Raw genomic sequence first — 19,146 nt, 5'->3', positions numbered from 1 at the left:
TTCTAGGAGGAGTGCTCTCAGAAAGTCAATTTTGGATTGAGATAAGAATGACTTCACTGTTGTGAATCTTTGATGTTCTCGCCAGATGCTGTTGGTGTTCCAGAGGAGTATGTCAATGACCAAAAAATAAGGCCTATTGGGAGAATCTGGGGTAAATGTGCTATTGTGTTAAATGGTGGAAGAGACTACTGAATAGGAAATGGACACATGTCTCCTAGTTCAAGGCTTAAAAAGTTAAACCTAATCATGGCATCAGTTGTTTGTTTGAGAATATAGGATTAAGATTCTTATATTTGATATTCCCTCTAGAAATTAAAGTTGCAATCAATTGTCTTTTTGAAGTCTTGAGACCATCCCACCTTTTGTGTAAAATTAAAGTGCATGAGATTGAGGGATTGTTTTGAGAATGGAAACAGTAGGAATAAATGGGTCTTTTCCCAGAATAGCAGGTGACTGGTGGGGGTTCTGATATTGTGTGGAGTTGGGGGAGAAACACAAATGGGTTCCAATTCTGAAGTTTCTTGTGCTATGAACATAGAACAGTACAGCACAGAACAGGCCCTTCGGCCCTCTATGTTGTGCCGAGCCATGATCACCCCACTCAAATGCACGTATCCACACTATACCCGTAAGCCAACAAACCACCCCCCCCCCCCCCCCCCAATAACCTTACTTTTATTAGGAAACTACGGGCAATTTAGCATGGCCAATCCACCTAACCTGCACATCTTGACTGTGGGAGGAAACCGGAGCACCCGGAGGAAACCCACGCACACACGGGGAGGACGTGCAGACTCCACACAGACAGTGACCCAGCCAGGAATCTAACCTGGGACCCTGGAGCTGTGAAGCATTTATGCTAACCACCATGCTACCCTGCTGCCCCATATTAAGTTATGGGTTGTTGTGTCTTCATTTTACTTCATAAGCAGTCATTGCAGAAGCAGCTAATTTGAGGTAAACTTTACCAGTTTAATTGATATCTTCATCCTTAAATTAGAAGAAACTTGTATTTTGTGCAACCTTGTCAAATAACCTTTACTAGCTTGCTCTTGATAGAGAAGGCTGCAATAAATTGGTGTCCAGGTGCTGTGTTCAATTGTAGGCACCCACCCACTAAGGCAAAGGAGGTATAGAAAGGCAAAAGAGTAATGAGGGCGAGAGAGTAGGATCTCTTTAAGGATCTACAAGGTCATCTGTGAGTGTGATCCTAAATGAATATTTCTCATCTGTATTTACTGTTGAGAAAGGCATGATGTTGGTGAACTTGGGGAAATAAATAGTTGGTCTTGAGGAGGATATGTTAGGAGGTCCTAGAAGTCCAGGCATCAAGGTAGATAGATCCCTGGGATCTGATGAAATGTATCCCAGGATGTTGTGCGAGGTGAGGCAGGAAATTGTGGGTCCCCTAGCAAGAGATATTTGAATTGTCGACATCCACAGGTGAGGTGCCTGAAGACTGGAGGATAGCAAATGTGTGCCTTTGTTTTAAGAAGGGCCACATGGAAAAGCCTGGGAACGGCCTTCGTTCTGTGGTGGATAAGTTGTTGGAAGGTATTCTGAGACTGGGTCGAGAGGCAAGGACTGATTAGGGACAGTCAGCATAGCTTTGAATGGAAAATCATGTGTCAAACTTGTTGGGTTTTTTGTACATGTGGTTGAGTAACCAAGAAGGTAGGTGAGGGCAGGGTGCAATCAACATTTTTTACATGGACTTTAGCAAGGCCTTTGACACAAGGTATCACATGATATGTTGTTGGAATAAGGTTAAATCTCTTGGGATCCAGGGTGAGGTGACCAATTAGATTTTTTAAAAATTGGCTTGACAATAGAAGACAAAAGGGTGGCTGTAGAGGGTTGTTTTTCAAACTGAGGCCTGTGACCAGCAGTGTGCTTCAGGCTTCAGTGCTGGGTCCACTGTTTGTTTGTTGTTTATATTAATGATTTGGTTGAGAATTTAGTAAGTTTGCAGATGACACTAAGATTCATAATGGACAATGAAGAATATCTAGGATTGCAATGGGATCTTGATTGATTGGGCCAGTGGGCTGATGAATGGCAGATGATTTTGTGAGGTGATGCATTTTGGTAGATCAAACCGAGGCAGGACCTGATTCATAGCTCCTTGAAAGTGGAGTCACGTGTGGACAGGGTGGGGAAGGCATTTGGCATGCTTGGTTTCATTTGGTCAGAACATTGAATACAGGAGTTAGGATGTCTTGCTGAAGTTGTGCAAGACATTAGTAAGACCACATTACACTTGTACAGCTCTGGTCACCCTATTAAAGAAAGGATATTATTAAACTAGACGGTGCAGAAAAATTTACTGGGATGCTACTGGGACTTATGGTTTGAGTTATAAGGAGAGACAGACATTTTCTCCTGGAGCATAGGGGGCTTGGGATGATCTTGTACAGAGGCATACATAAAGTAGATGGTCAACATCTTTTCCCAAAGGTAGGGGAGTCTAGAGGGCATAGGTTTAAGGGTAGAGATATACCGCTGTGGTGGTGATTGTCTGGAACAAGCTGCTAGGTGCAGTGGTAGAGGTGGGAACAATTTTGTCTTTAAAAAGCATTTAGACCAGGGGTGGGAACTTTTCCATGCAAGGGCCACATTCAGAAATTCACAATTTTAAAGGGCCGCATAGTATATTAAGTAAAATAATTAATATTTTAAATAGCCAAAATAAAAGGTCTTTAAAGAAAAAAAAAAGCACATTTATTTGAAAAACAAAGTAACTCAGTAAGTAACAGAACAATGTCAATGAGAATGATGCATCTGACTGCAGTCATTTACCAGTTTGTTGAAATCAGGTGTCAAGTTGCTTGTGCTGATCCTTAACACTGACAGAAGCACAGCCTGGCTGAGTCAACGATAAAAACGCGTGTAGTGGGGTGGATGAGTGGGGCTGCCTTATTGGTTGGTTTTGTTGGGTGTGCGACCAATAGGAGTCCAGGTTACAAACAATAATAAGGCTAATTGTTTGTAACCTGGACTCTTATTGGTCGCACACCCAACTAAACCGACCAATGACACAGCCCCACTCATCCACCCCACTACGCGCGTTTTTATGCGGCCTGCCAATGAGGTGCCCGGAATCATAACCGGCATTTTTGAAAAGCCGCTGGGGAAAAGCTTATTGAATAAGCGCATTTACTTCAGCGGCTTTTCCCCAGCGGCTTTTCAAAAATGCCGGTTATGATTCCAGGCACCTCATTGGCGGGTCGCATAAAAACCTTTGTCGGGCCGCATGCGGGCTGTAGTTTGCCCACCCCTGATTTAGACAGTTGTATGGGAAAACTGGATATAGAGGGATGTGGGCAATTGTGACTAGCTTATTGGTTAAAAACTGTGTGGAATGGAGAATTTGGACCGAAGGGCCTGTTTTCATGCTGTAAACTTGGCTCTTGACCCCTTGTGCTTTGTACCTTTTTTCTCTCCTTCAATGCTATAATGGTGATTTTGGTCTCGTGTTTGGTTTAAAGTGTGGGCTATTTTTTAAGCTTTTGTCACTTGTAATTTAAACATTACATTTGATTAACTAGGATGGCTGGTATACTTGGAAGTAAGTGATTTTGTAATACTGTACTTGTGTATTGGTCCTTTGGCGAGGTAGTGCAATCTGAAGAATTGGACAAATTTTAACTTGCTTCATTGCAGCTCTCTCTGGCTATATCTTCTAACTGAATTGCTCAATGTAATACTAATGCCATGGCAGGGAATGCTGAAAAACCCAGCTGCACCTGTTGCAAGAAACAGGGATGTTATATGCTCAAGTAGCAATTACTTGCGCTTCTTTCAACTTCGGTCTGTTTGATATTGCTCCCAATGCAGTCCCCTCTACATTGGAGACTATTCAGACTGGTTGCTCACATGTGGTTGTATGTACGTTAGAGCCAGTTCAGTCTACCACCACTATGACCTCGTCTCCATTTTAATTCACCATCTTGGTCCTTGGCTCCTATAGTGCTCTGAAGTCTAGTGCAAGCTGGACGAACAAAGAACAATAGAGCACAGAAACATAGAACATTACAGCGCAGTACAGGCCCTTTGGCCCTTGATTTTGTGCCGACCTGTGAATCCACTCTGAAGCCCATCTACACTATTCCCTTATCATCCATATGTTTATCCAATTGCTGTTTAAATGCCCTTAATGTTGGCAAGTCCACCCCCTTACTACTGAGTAAAGAACCTACCTCTGACATCTGTCATATCTATCTCCCCTCAATTTAAAGCTATGTCACCTCGTCTGCTCATGATACCAATCATTACCAAAACCCTCAGCACTTTCTTGTGCCATATCCCTCTAAACCCATCTTATCCATGTGTTTGTCAAGATGCCTTTTTAATGCTATTAATGTATCTGCTTCCACAACCTCCCCTGGCAACACGTTCCAGGCACTCGCCACCCTCTGTTTATATAAAAACAAACCTACCCCTCCTCTCCTCTAAACGTTGGCCCATGGATGTTAAACCTATACCTGGTGGTGACCCCCCTCCACTGTGTGAAAGAGTGCCTGCCCATCCACCCATGCCCCTCATAATCTTGTAGACCTCTTATTAGGTCACCCCTCAACCTCCATCTTTCTAATGAAAACAGTCAGTCTATTAAGCCTCTCCACATAACTAACACCTTCCAGACCCCAGGCAACAACCTGGTGAATCTCCGCTGCACCCTCCAGTCTCTGGTAGTGTGGCAACCATAACTGTGTGCAATATTCCAAGTGTGGCCTTACCAAGGTTCTATACAACTGTAGCATGACTTGCCAGTTTTTATACTCTATGCCCTGTCCAATGAAGGCAAGCATTCCATATTATTCCTTTACTATCTTATTTGTGTTGTTGCCTTCAAAGATCTGTGGACCTGCATGCCCATATCTGACTTTCTATACTCTTAGAGTTTTGCCATTGATGGTATATTTCCCCTGTTCGACCTGCCAAAATGCAATACTTCACATTTGTCTGGATTAAACTCATTTGCCATTTCTCTGCCCAAGTCTCCAACCTATGTCCTGTTATATCTTCTGACAATGCTCAACACGCTCTCGCTCTTGGGATTTTGGCATGTCCCCCACCCTTCTAGGCTGTACAAAAGTCTCATTTGTCAATGACTAGGTTCACAATATCCCTTGTTATCCAAGGTCTGCCTTGCCTGCTATACTTGAGTTGAAACAAATACACTTCAATCTGTCGTTTGAGCAGACAGGGTTATATTGTTTTTTGTTTTCCATTTTCCCTTCAGGTATTCCATCTTCTAAGCTAATGAGTGTTCCCACCCCTCTGCCGTACTAGAACAGTGCCTCATCTTACTACCTTTCTCCCCTAGTGCTAGTCAGTATCTTGTGTTTTGCTTTCAGACGGCTTACTAGGTACTGATCTGCTGAGGGGTTTTTCTATTTCAGGGCTTTGCTAATGTCAGTTGGTTTGCTTTTAAAAATACATATATAGCCTCGTTATTATCTTGGACATATGAACTGATTTAAATGTACTGGTGTTCTGGAATCATATAATTTACAGTGCAGAAGGAGGCCATTTCGCCCATAAACCAATAGCATAAAATAACAATTCCTTTTGTCCCATCTCAAAGCAACTGCATTTGTATTGCAAATATAGTCTGAAGAAAGCCATTGCCATTGTAGAATGCTAAAATGTTGCATTTAAAAATGAATAGGATACTTGAGATTGGTTGGGCAGCTTGATGTGAATCTTGACCCAAGCTTTTCTGTGTGCAGTGCTAAGCTTGTCACCACCATACTTGGCATGTCTCTTCAGTAAGGTAGAACTCTTTGTAGTTGAGCATGATAAGTATAGACATAACAAACACTGCAGATAATACCACTGCACATCAATTTTAATATACTAGCATCCATAACCATTGTTTACTGTCATGGGAGTGCCCCAAAGGTTTTTGTAGTGATGTCAGTCATTGTGTGGGTGGAGCTGGGCTGTGGATCTGAGCTGTTTTTGGTTTCGTTTTCACATTTGAATGCTGTGGACTTCTGATTTAACAGTTGAGGGGAATTCATCATGAGTGTTATACATAGATTACTGTAGTGTGTCTTTATGGTTGTAATTAATTCTTGCTGTTTGGTTATTTATAAATGTTAACTAAGTTCTTGGAATAAAGCTTAGAGTGTCTGACTGTTGAATCACACCAAGTGAAGGCTTTTGTGCTCATCTGAGATATCGGTCAGGTGAACTACATGTACTTTTCTCAACCCTGGCCCATAACATTACTTCAATCTACTAAGATTCAGGGTTCCTCTTCTCTCCTGTTCCCCAAGTGCTTGTCTTTCACTGAACTGATCCTTCCATGTTAATTTAAAGTCCTGAATGTTTTGCACGCTTTAACTGTGGGTGCTGCAAATTAATCTTTTTCCAGGAGGGTTGCTGAATCTACTTGATCTGATTTTTTTTTTTGTCCAGTGTTCAAATTTGTGGCTCTTGTCTTAGGATATCGAATCTCAAGATGAGCAAGTATTTCTAAGTTGTCTGTTGGGGTTAATAGTTTAATACACTAACCTGCTAATGTGAAGCAAGAACATATTTTTATCTCTCATGGTGATGTGAAGACTACAGAATTCGTTTTTCGAATTGTCAAGGGGATTTTACTGTGCTATACCCAATCTCTGCTTGATGCTGATGGCTAGAATGGAAGAGAAATTACATTTCTCTGGATCACCGATGTCCTTGATTATGACCTAAATTTAGCTTTGAAACAATCTTGACATATAAAAGGAAAAGTGTTGACTTGGTCTGAAATATATGGTTTTACATATTTGAATGCATTGTTTGGATAGGACATGTCATCTTATCATACAGAGGATGCTCTCAATCATAAGACCATAAGATGTAGGAGCAGAAGTAGGCAACTCAGCCCATGACTGAATGAGATCATGGCTGACCTGATATAATCCTCAATTCTACTTTCCTGCCTCTCCATAACCCTTGATTCCTTACTGATAATCTTCAGCCTTGAACATACAATTCTCCTTTTATTGCATTTTCATCCAAATTTAAACCTATGTCAATCCCTGCTCCTGCCAGCCCCCAACATTTTAAGACAAACATCAAAGAAAAGGAGTCAAGAATCCCCCAACCACCCATACATAGTCATCAACAACATACACAGTCCAAATCCCCCCAATGTTCGATTTGTCATCCAACCCTTGAAGGTGCATAATAAACAAAGCACATTAATTGTAGAACCCTTGCATCGTTCCCCTCAAACTCAAACATCACCACCTAGAGTGTTTAAAAATAACAGATCCCCCTGCCATACCAGGGTGGAGAGACAGACTTCCACCCCAACAGGATCTGCCTTCAGCTAAAACTTCTGCCTCTACACCCGCTTCCAACCCTGGCTGATTCAATACTCTGAATATGAGCTCACACACATCCATTATCCTCTCATGAGGTGCACCCTATACACCATCTTCAGTTGTATCAGCCCTAACCCTGTGCATGAAGTTGAGGCATTCCCCCTCCAGAGCACCTCACACCACAACCCATCCTCCATATCCTCTCCCAACTCCTCTGACTGTCTTAATCCTCTCCAGCAGTCCTCCCACTTTGTCTTAATCCCCTCGAGCAGTGCCTTCTCTTCCAGAATCGCCCATAAATTGCTGACATCACCCCCTTCTCCATTCCCCCTGTTGTCAGAACCTCCCAACAGTGTGGAGGTTGTTGCCACTGGAAAGCTCTATCTCCTTCGTGAAATCCTGTTCCTGGATATGCCTAAATATTCCCCCTGCCCCAACCCATATTTCAGCTCCAGTCCTGCAAACCGGCTCCCCATAAAACAATCCTTTAGTGCCCAAACTCCCTTCTTCCATCTCCGTAAACTCTCATCCCACTTCCCTGGCTTAAATCTGATTTTCCCCCAAATCGGCATTCAGGTTCATTTTAATTGCCTGTCAGCGACAGGGGGATCATCCCATCTTGTCAGATCTGCTTTCACCCTTTCCACCAAACTAGTAATGTTATACCTATGGAGCCTCCCCAACCCTGTGCCACCTGCACCCCCAACATCTAAAGTGAGTCCCCACCATACACAATGGTAGCCTCCCACCCCTGCCAAGACACTACAAAATATTCACTTTTCTCTGAATTAAGTTTATATCCTGAAAAAGAGACAAATATGTGCAGCAACTCCAATATGACCCACTCTGTTCTGCCCCTCCCGCACTATCCCTTTCCACACGTTCAAACTCAATGTGATGGCCAACGGCTCAAACAAGTGTGAACAACAGTGGGCACATGCAGCATCCCTGCCTGGGCCCACGTTGCAGAGTGAAATATACTGAATTCATGTTTGTGTGGACACTTGCCCTTGGCTCCCAATACAGCAGCCTTGCCCAATCCCAAACCGCTTCAGAACTGCCTTCAAGTACCCCCACTCTACTTGGTCAAATGCCTTCTTCAGTGTCCAATGCCACCCATTTCCCTCCTTTGCTGGTGCCATAACCACATTCAATACCCTCATGTTTGAAAAAGCTGCTGCCCCTTCACAAACCCTGTCTGATCCTCTCCTATTGCCTTCAGGAGACAGTCCTCCAATGTACCTGCCAATACCTTTGGCAATGCCTTTGTGTCTGCATTCAAAAGATGGCCCACATTCTGTTGGATTCTTAATCCTTCTTGGGGGAAACTGGGAGATCAATGCCTTACACACGCAACACCCCATTCCCTATTGCCGCCGCCAATATGTCCATCATCAATGGTGTTAACCTCTATCTTTTTTTTCTTGTAATGAAGATTATCTTAATTAATCTTGTAAAGCTCTGCTGGGAACCCGTCTAGCCCTGCTACCGTCTCTGACTGCATCCTCCCAATCGCATCTTTTATCTCCTGCTCTACTAGCACCCCATCCAATGTCCCCCTGCCCACCCCCCACCAACCTTGGGTATTCCAAAGCATCCAGGAATTCCTGCACCTCCATTTATTCCCCACCCAGTGGCTCCAATCTAAACAATCTCTTGTAAAACTTCTCATGCACTCCTATCACTGCAGTAAAGAATTCTACAGATTCACTAAAATGTCTCTTGATCTGTCTTAAATGGGTGACCTTACTAAGATTATAACCTCTGGTCCTAGACTCTCTCCAGAAGAAACATCCTATGTTTCAATAAGGTTGAGTGCTGAGTTTGGGTGCATTTGAGTGCTATACAGTAGTCCCCCTTTATAATGCGGATGTTGGGGTCCAAGACAGCCACCCGCATTGCATCCGAGCCACAGATATCCACGATGGGGGTTTTAAATTTATTTACAATGGGAAGCGCATGCATAGATTTTTGAGTCTACGGGGGGTGAGGTCAGACCCCCGTAGACTCACAATGGGAAGGGCATGCATAGATTTTAAAATGAATTTAAAACCCCCATCCTGGATCTAATTAAAACAAGCACTGCTGCATTTTTAACAACTTAAAAGTTGGATTGGAGGGAGAGAGCAGCCGGCTGATTGTTTCAGTGAGAGAGCAGCTTCCCTCTCCGGATCAAAGTGAGCCGACCGCTGAAATTGACACTGCCGGCTGATTGGAGGGAGAGAGCAGCCGGCAGTGTCAATTTCAGCGGCCAGCTCATTTTTTGATCCGGAGAGGGAAGCTGACAGTTGGGGTCCATAAGCCCCCTGCCGTATATCGCGGAGCGCGGTATAATGGGGGACTACTCTAGTGAGAGTCTGGTGACTGAGGGAGTTAGGTGAGGAGGGAATTAAGGTGCTCCTTACATTTCATTTCCTTCATTTTCTCAGAGCGTGAAGGGAGCTGTGAGTTTACAGAGGGGAGCTGACTGGCAGGAGTTCCAGTTGGTCCACAGGGAAGCTATATTCTGTCAGGCAAGAGGGGATAGAGGCTAGGGCAGTTGCATGTGCCTCATGTGGGTGGTGAGGGATACCACCAGTATCTCCACGGACTATACCTGCAGGAAGTGCACCAGCTCCTCAGACAGTGTTGTGGAACTGGAGCTGGATGAACTTTGGATGTTAGTCGCGGGAAAGAAAACCAACGGGCAGACAGTGCAGGGATCCTCATGGCCGTTCCCCTTCAAAACAAGTATACCGTTTTGGATGCTGTTGGGGGAGGCCCTAGCGGCCAGGTCTCTGGCACTGAGTGTGGCTCAGAGGGGAAGGGGGAGAATAGAAAAGCACAGTGATCGGAGACTCTATAGTAAGGGGAATGGATGGGAGATTCTGTGGTCGCGAGTGAGACTCCCAGAACGTATGTTGCCTCCCGGGGGCCAGGGATGCCTTGGATCAAGCCTACAGGATTCTTGAGGGGAGCAACCAGAAGTTGTGGTGCACATAGGCACTAATGACATAGCAAAGAAAAGGGTGAGGATATAAAGTGATTTTGGGGAGTTGGGTTGGAAGCTGAAGAGCAGGACAAGCAACGTAGTGATCTCTGGAATGCTACTGGTGCCACTTGCAAGTGAAGCAAGGAACAGTGAGTGCAGCTGAAGTGGCTACAGGGCTGGTGCAGGAGGGAAGGCTTCAGATATGTGGATCATTGGGATATCTTCTGGGGAAGGTGGGACCTGTACATGAAAGAACGGATTGCACCAATATCCTGGGTGGGAGGTTTGCTAGAGCTCTTTGGGTGGGTTTAAACTAGTTTGGCAGGGGGGTGGGAACCAGAGCTATGGATCAAAGGCAGAATAGTATGCAACAAGTCTGAGGAAGGATACGGTTGATGGGGAAAGTTGCACTCCGTGGAATGGGTTAAAGTAGTGGCAGAGAGATAGAGGAACAGATTGGGCGTCAGATCTTGGAAAAGTACAGAAGTAACAGGGTTGTTGTCATGGGTGACTTCAACTTCCCTAATATTGACTGGAACCTCTTTAGTGCAAATGGTTTGGATGGATAGATTTTGTCAGGTGTGGATTCCTGACTCCATATGTAGATAGGCCGACTAGGGGGAGGCCATATTGGACTTGGTGCTCAGCAACGAACCAGGTCAGGTGTCAGATGTCTCGGTGGGAGAGCATTTCGGTGACCGTGACCACAACTCCTTGACCTTTACCATAGTCATGGAGAGGGATTGGAACACTGTATGGGAAGGTATTTAATTGGGGGAGGGGAAATTATACTGCCAGGAGCTGAGGAGCATAAAGTGGGAATAATTGTTCCTGGGGGGGGGGGGGGGGGGGGGGGGGAGGAGGAGGAGGAGGAGAAGAAAAGGAATGCACAATAGTAATGTGGGGATTGTTTAAGGAGCACATTCTGCGAGTGCTGAATTGTTTTGTCCCACTGAGACGTGGAAGGAATGGTAAGGTGAAGGAGCCTTGGATGACAGAAGTGGAGCTTCTAGTGCTTCTAGGTTGAGGAAGCAAGGATCTGACACAGCTTGAGAGGGTTACAAGGTAGCCAGGAAGGAACTCAAAATTGGACAGAGCTAGAAAGGGGCATGAAAAAGCCCTGGCAGGAAGGATTAGGGAAAACCCCAAAGCTTTCTACACTTGTGAGAAATATGATCATCAGAGTGAGATGGGCTGATCAGGGATAGTGGAGGGAACTTGTGCCTAGAGTCTGAAGAGATGGGGGAGGCCCTAAATGAATACTTTGCTTCAGTATTCACTAGAGGGAGGGCCTTGTTGCTCATGCCAACAGTGTGAACCAGGTTAATAGACTGGAACAGGTTGATATTAAGAAGGAGGATGTGCTGAATTTTGAAAAGCATCAGGATAGATAAGTCCCCTAGGCCTGATGGGATATACCCAAGGTTACTACGGGAAGCGAGGGAGGAGATTGCTGTGCCGTTGGCAGTGATCTTTGCGGCATCACTCTGTCCACTGGAGTAGTACCAGATGATTGGAGGGAGGCAAATGTTGTTCCCCTGTTCAAGAAAGGGAATAGGGAAATCCCTGGGAATTACAGACCGATCAGTCTTGTGATGAGCAAAATATTGGAAAGGATTCTGAGATAGGATTTATGATGATTTAGAAAAACAGTTTGATTAAAGATAGTCGGCATGGTTTTGTAAGGGGCAAGTCATGCCTCAAGTCTCATTGAATTCTTTGAGGATGTGACGAGACACATTGATGAAGGTCGGGCAGTGGATGTTGTGTATGGATTTCAGTAAGGCATTTGATAACATTCCCCATGGTAGGCTCATTCAGAGTTGGGGGGGGCATTGGATACAGGAACATTTGGCTGTCTGGACACAGAATTGGCTGGCTGAAAGAAGACAGCAAGTGTTAGTGGATGGAAAATATTCTGCATGGAGGTTGGTGACCAGTGGTGTCCTGCAAGGATCTGTTCTGGGACCTCTGATCTTTGTGGTTTTTATAAATGACTTGGATGAGCAAGTGGAAGGGTGGGTTAGTAAGTTTGCCGATGACACACAGGTTGGGGGAATTGTAGATAACATTGAGGGTTGTTGCAGGTTACAACAGGATGCAGAGCTGGGCTGAGAAGTGGCAGATGGAGTTCAACCTTGATAAATGTGAAGTGATTCATTTTGGAAGGTCTAATTTGAATGCTGAATACAGGGTTAAAGGCAGGATTCTTGGAAGTGTGGAGGAACAGTGGGATCTTGGGCTCCACGTACATAGATCCCTCAGTTGCCACCCAGGTTGTTAAGAAGGCATATGGTGTTGGTTTTCATTTAACAGGGGATTGAGTACAAGAGCTGTGAGGTTTTGCTGCAGCTTTATAAAACCTTAGTTAGATAACACTTGGAATATTGTGTCCAGTTCTGTTGCCTCATTATAGGAAGGATGTGGATGTTTTGGAAATGGTATAGAGGAGATTTACCAAGATGCTGCCTGGACTGGAGGGCATGTCTTGTGAAGAGAGGTTGAGGGAGCTAGGGCTTTTCTCACTGGAGCGAAGAAGGCAGAGAGGTGACTTGATAAAGGTGTACAAGGTGATGAGAGGCGTGGATAGCCAGAGACTTTTTTCCCCAGGGTGGAAATGGCTGTCACAAGGGGACATAATTTTAAGGTGATTGGAGGAAGGTATAGGGGATATGTCAGAGGTAGGTTCTTTACACAGTGGTGGGTGTGTGGAATGCGCTGCCAGCAGAGGTGGTGGAGTCTGACATTGACATTTAAGCGGCTCTTAGACGGGCACATGGACAGCAGTACATTGAAGGGGTGTAGGTTAGGTTAATCTTGGATTAGGATAAATGGTTGGCCAGCACAACATTGTGGGCTGAAGGGCCTGTACTATGCTGTACTGTACTATGTTTCCATATTCTTGACTGGTGTACAGGCCCAGTGTACAGGCCCAATCTACTCAACCCCTCTACAAGAAAATTCCTGTGTACCCCAGATCAACCTAGTGAATCTTCTCTGGACTGCCTCCAATGCCAGTATATCTTTGCTTGGATTAGGGGACCAAAACTAGTATTCCAGGTAGACTTTCCTATTTTTATACTCCTTGCCTTTGAAATAAAGGCCAGCCTTCCATTGCCTTCCCTAATTGCCTACTGGACCAGCATGTTTTCTGCAGTCTTCTCTCCATTTAAATTATATTCAGCTCCTTTATTCTTCCTATAAAAATGCAAAAACTTCACATTTGCCATCACTTCCCTCATCCAAGCCATTAATATATTGAATAATTGTGGCACTCCAGTTAGTTGCAGGTTGCCATCCTGCAGCACGGTAGCATGGTGGTTAGCATAAATGCTTCACAGCTCCAGGGTTCCACGTTCGATTTCCGGCTGGGTCACTGTCTGTGCGGAGTCTGCACATCCTCCCCGTGTGTGCGTGGGTTTCCTCCGGGTGCTCCAGTTTCCTCCCACAGTCCAAAGATGTGCGGGTTAGGTGAATTGGCCAGACTAAATTGCCCTTAGTGTCCTAAAAAATAAGGTTAATGGGGGTTGTTGGGTTACTGGGATAGGTATACGTGGGCTTGAGTAGGGTGATCATTGCTCGGCACAACATCGAGGGCCGAAGGGCCTGTTCTGTGCTGTACTGTTCTAAAAAAAAAAAGCTCTTATCCCAACTGTCTTATCAGTTAGCCAATCCTTTATCTATGCTAATATACTACCAGCCCCCTGCAAATATTTGAGATGCCTTTATTGAATGGTTTTTGGGAAATATTTTGCATCTTCTGATTTCCCCTTCATCTGCCCTGCTTGTTTCCACAAAGAATTCTAATACATCAGGCATAATTTCCTCTTCATGAAGTCATGCTGACTTGATATTATTCATTCCTAAATGCTCTGCTATTTCTTTATAATGGGCTCCCCATTCTCCCAATGAAGGTCAGCAAACTGGCCTTGTCTCCCCTTCTGTGAATACAGGGCAGTTTTCCAGTCCTCAGACATGTCCAGAATTTAAGGATTCTTCAAGATTACAACCAAGGTTTCCTTTAATATCCTGGGATGTAACCCATTGGGGCTGGTTTAGCTCACTGGGCTAAATCGTTGGCTTTTAAAGCAGACCAAGCAGGACGGTTCGATCCCTGGACAGGTGCCGGAATGTGGCGACTAGGGGCTTTTCACAGTAACTTCATTGAAGCCTACTCGTGACAATAAGCGATTTCCATCAGGTCCAGGGGACTTATCAGCCTTTAGCCTCATTAGCTTCCTTTAGTACTTGGTTGTTGTATGTATTTTCTCCTCTTCCTTTATCTATTTTTGCAATGCTATTTGGTATCTTCCACATGAAGACTGATGCAAAGTGTTGTTTACTCCTCTGCCACTTCCTGGTTCCCCATTATTTCCCCAGTCTCATTCTCTCGGGGCCTATGTTTCTTTTGGCCTAAGCTCTTGCTGTCCAATTTTATTACTTGTTAGTTTACCACCTTTCTCGTTTTAGTTTTTCAAAACTACAGATGGGCAAAGCAGTAGTATAACACTTGTCTCAAGTGTGGAATGCAAGTCACTTTTTTCTCAAGAGGAAAGTAAGATTACTCACCGTAGTACCTTTCATCACTTCCATCCATTACTGTAACTCTGCGCACTGAATTTGCAATGCCTGTGTTTCTAAAAACAAAAAGTGGACACTGGTGCAAAATTATAGTGGTATGTCTTGCCTTTCATTTAATTTTAATGACCAATTCTGAAAAACATTTATAACTAGTTGTAACTGTTTGCTGTGGTCATCTACAGAAGAAATGGTTTCTTGTTCCTATTATGTAAATCAAGATTCTCGATAATGCAGGATAATTAATCTTCACTCATTGGAATAAACATCTAGTTCATGCAACCTTGCTGCAAATTCACTGCACTCAACACAATGTGTGGTCTTCACAATTGAAAGCCCATATTTCAAATGTAGTCCAGCCATAATTTGTGCCCCTTTCACTTCCCATATGCACTTTGTCAGCAAATTTGGGTGAACAAAGATCAACATATCCAACTCGTTGATAAATCTATTGAAAAGCTGAGGACCCAGTACAGATCTCTGGGGAACACCGCTGTTGCATCCTGCCAATTTGGGTGCATGCCTATTATTTCTACTATCCCTTTTATGTCAAACAGCCTGGTGTCAAACACACCCTAGGTCCAATGTGGCTAGTTGTAATTTTTTATAATTCTCTATTCCATGTTATTGAGCTTGTTCCCAATAAGGCTGCCAGTGTGACTGTGATTTGGGGACAGTTGTATTGTGGCACTGTATACCTAAATTCATATCCAACTATGTTGCCTACAAGCACCTTGATCCTGGAGCTTTGGGCTGGATCTGATTCCAGCCATGACTCGATCAGTGACTAACCCAATATCCTGCCCAATTCTGGTTTCTTGTTCCTTTTTTTTGTTCATTTTTAAACCAGTTTTCACTTGTGCAACAGTCAAATTTCATGAACATCCCCTACCTGTTTCCTAAAGTGGTCATTTCATTTCAGTTAATACTTTAAGAATTCAAAATTTGTTTCTGTCCTTGCTTCTATGCCATTCTCTACAAAAATTAAGGTGTAAAACTTTGCTTATAAAGATAGTGTTATAAAGAAGTAAATGGAGCATTGGTTCAAGTGAAATTTAATTATATCCCAAGAATTGATGGCTTACATATTTGAAGAGCACAAAATACACTTCGAGCCCAGAAGGTGCGGCTATAGTTTACCCTGGATAGGAGGCCATTAGGGCCATCTTTTTATGAATTTGGATCTTTGCTGCCTTGGTGCAGACTTTATTAAATGTATGGCCCATGTCCCATTTTGCCAACTATTTTCTCTTTGAATTAAGTGGTTGCTGGAGCCCCAACATGTGCACCTCCCTATGGGAGAATAGGGTGACCAAAACCTGACCTGACGCTTCAAAATATCAACAGTAACTGTTGCAAATTTCCTTGTAAGGCAGAAAAGTAAATGCAATACAATAGATTTTACTTGCATGCCCACAACTGCACATGATGATTCGAACTCCATTTATGACGGGGAATTTCAATCTCTTGGCTGTTATCCAAATACAGCTTGAAACAAGCCAAAAAGGTCCAGCAAAGGAAATTGTTGTAATTTCTTTTTGCAACCATACAAGTGCCCCTCAATGCTTTGGCCAGGATCTTGGCATTTGTCCAGTATGATGTGCCAGGCTGCTAATATTTGAGGAACATTTCCAATATATTCAGTGCATTGCTATTATCATGGTATGTGATATTGCATGAAAACCAGATGCCATGTGTGCAAATGTAAAGCTCCATTCGAACTTTCCACATGGCACCCTGCAAAAATGGTTGATATGAAGGAGTGATCAATGAGAAATGGTGACCCATGTTTCTTTATTCATGATGTGGGCTTTTCTGGCTAGGCCAGAATTCATTGATCTTGAAAGGGTGGTGAGTTGCCTTCATTAACCACAGGTCGCCAATGCTGGTTGATCACTCCATATCATTTTCTGAAATGTGGGTGTGCCCTTGCTGCTGCCAACCCTTCACAACCTGGATAAATGAGACCTGTGCTGGTTTTCTGGTTCAGTTTGGGGGTTTGTATACCATCCAGTGATTTAATGGTACCATTACTGGTTGCTTTTTTGATATTTAGCCAATTGAATTGAAATTCCCCAGATTATGCTGTGGTGGACTCCTGATTCTGGATTACAAGTCCAGTAACAACCACTGCTTACTGTGCTCCCCCTAGCAACACAGCAACTTTGCGCACAATTTTAAAATGGGTTACATCTGTAATGCTAACAGTAATTCAGCTGCACTCTTGGTGCACACCTGAGTAGTAGTCCTGATTCCAGTTATTCCTAATGCTGAAGGCCAATGCATTTAATAAATTTCTGAAACCAACCTATATAATAATGTCACTTCTTCTTAATCAGTGAACACAGCTTGGAATGAGGCCTTTTTGCCCAAAATGTCCATGCTGGGAACCTAATCCCATTTTCTTGCTTGGGCTATGATCTTGTAATTTACATCACTTCACATGCACATCCAAGTACTTTTTAAAAATGGTGAGGTTTTTTGACCAAGTTCTAGATTCACCTCGAATCCTTCTAAACCTCAAATCCAAGGTTTATAAACCATTCTGTAAACAGAGCCTTCTGATCCATGCTATTCCAACCCCTCATTGCTTCCTACACATTAGGTCTCCCCTAGGCTCCACTATTCTGAAGAAAACAATATCTAATCTTTTCTCATCTGCACTATGGTAACCATAACTGAGCTAACATTTTATACTGTTTCAACATAATCTACCCACTCTTGTATTCTATATGCAACAAAGTATACAATATGTTGCCTTATCTACCTGTTCAGCCTCCTTCAGGGGTCTGGATAATGTCCTTCTGCTCCTTGGTATCCTGCCATTTATTCTGTACCCTTGTTGGCCTTCCCCAAAATGCATTACCTCATTCCCCCAGATCAAGCTCTATTTGCCTCTGCTTCATTTACCTGACTATTTATTTCCTCATCAACCAGTCAATTTTTAGATTGTTTGCCAACTTAAACAAACCTTCTGCATTCAAGTACAAATCATTGAGCCTTGCAAAACCCCATGGGAAACTGCCTTCTTAAAATTTACTGAGCAGTAGGAAGCCATTTGGCCCTTGGAAAGAGCACTCTACTTAAGCCCACAGCTTTGGAAACTTTTTAACAAAAATAAATAAATAATTTAGTGCCCAATTCCTTTTTTTCAATTAAGGGGCAATTTAGCATGGCCAATCAACCTTGCCCTGCACATCTTTTGGTGTGGGGGTGAAACCCATGCAAACACAGAGAATGTACAAACTCCACACAGGACCGTGACCAGAGTCGAGACTGAACCTGGGACCTCGGTGCTGTAATGCAGCAGTGCTAACCACTGTGCTGCCCTCTGTCTTTGGAAACTTAATCTACAAATTACTGTTTGCCCCTCCAATGTTAGCTCTATTTTAGTCAAATATAACCGTACCTTAAATCTGGGTTGACTATCTTGTCTTTCTAAATGAAGATTAAATCTTAATACCCAAGGTTAGGCTGGCTGATCGCTTTAATGCTGTTTTCTCTGAAAAGAAAACATTGGTGATTTGAAGACAAGAAACACTTTGAGCTGCAAGTTTTCTGCGTGTGCTCTTCCTAATTTCATTCTCAGTCTTGGTTATATTGTTGTACTGCAACTCGGTAAATCTGGTATCTAACTTAAATATATAGTTGTGAATGACTCAATTGTGCCTTAACCATGCTAGCTGAGATTGCAATGTTGTTCATTTTAATTTTGTCGTTTTGCCTGAGGAACTGTCCATGAAATGCCTCCATCTGTCAGCTACAAATATCTCCTCCTGATTGTGATCCAGTTAGTTCCTGATCTTTACATTCTCCACTCATTTGAGTGAGAAGGTGAACATTGTATAGTTTATCTAGATGACCTGAAACTACCCCTTTAAATAGTGCATCCAATTCCTAATTAGTTGCTTACATTGAGAATGTGATGCATGGATGCCTTTAAGACTAACAAACTGCATAACATTGTTTCCACACAAGCAAATGGGTGGCATGGTAGCACAGTGGTTAGCAATGTTGTTTCAGTGCCAGGGACCTGGTGCAATTCCTGGCTTGGTTCATTGTCTGTGCGGAGTCTGCACATTATCCCCATGCTCCGGTTTCTTCCCACAAGTCCTGACAGATGTGCTTGTAAGGTAAATTGGACATTCTGAATTCTGAGTGTAGTGACTAGGATTTTCACAGGTTTTCATTGCAGTATTAACGTAAGCCTACTTGTGACAATAATAAAGATTATTCTTATTGAATGTGTCTTCAATTTATCTCTAAAGGTGA

The 19,146-nt window shown here is 43.4% G+C and overlaps 1 protein-coding gene across 1 annotated transcript in view; it reads left to right on the top strand.

Annotated features, from left to right (window-relative positions):
• The window catches only part of lsm14b (LSM family member 14B), a 78,106-nt gene that overhangs the window by 1,235 nt on the left and 57,725 nt on the right, over positions 1–19,146 (top strand). The gene's annotated exons all lie outside the window — the stretch shown is intronic.

Source organism: Scyliorhinus canicula, chromosome 7, assembly GCF_902713615.1.
Source record: "Scyliorhinus canicula chromosome 7, sScyCan1.1, whole genome shotgun sequence".
Lineage (NCBI taxonomy): Eukaryota > Metazoa > Chordata > Chondrichthyes > Carcharhiniformes > Scyliorhinidae > Scyliorhinus > Scyliorhinus canicula.
The sequence above is the reverse complement of the archived record's forward strand: the minus strand, read 5'-3'. Positions and strand labels throughout refer to the sequence as shown.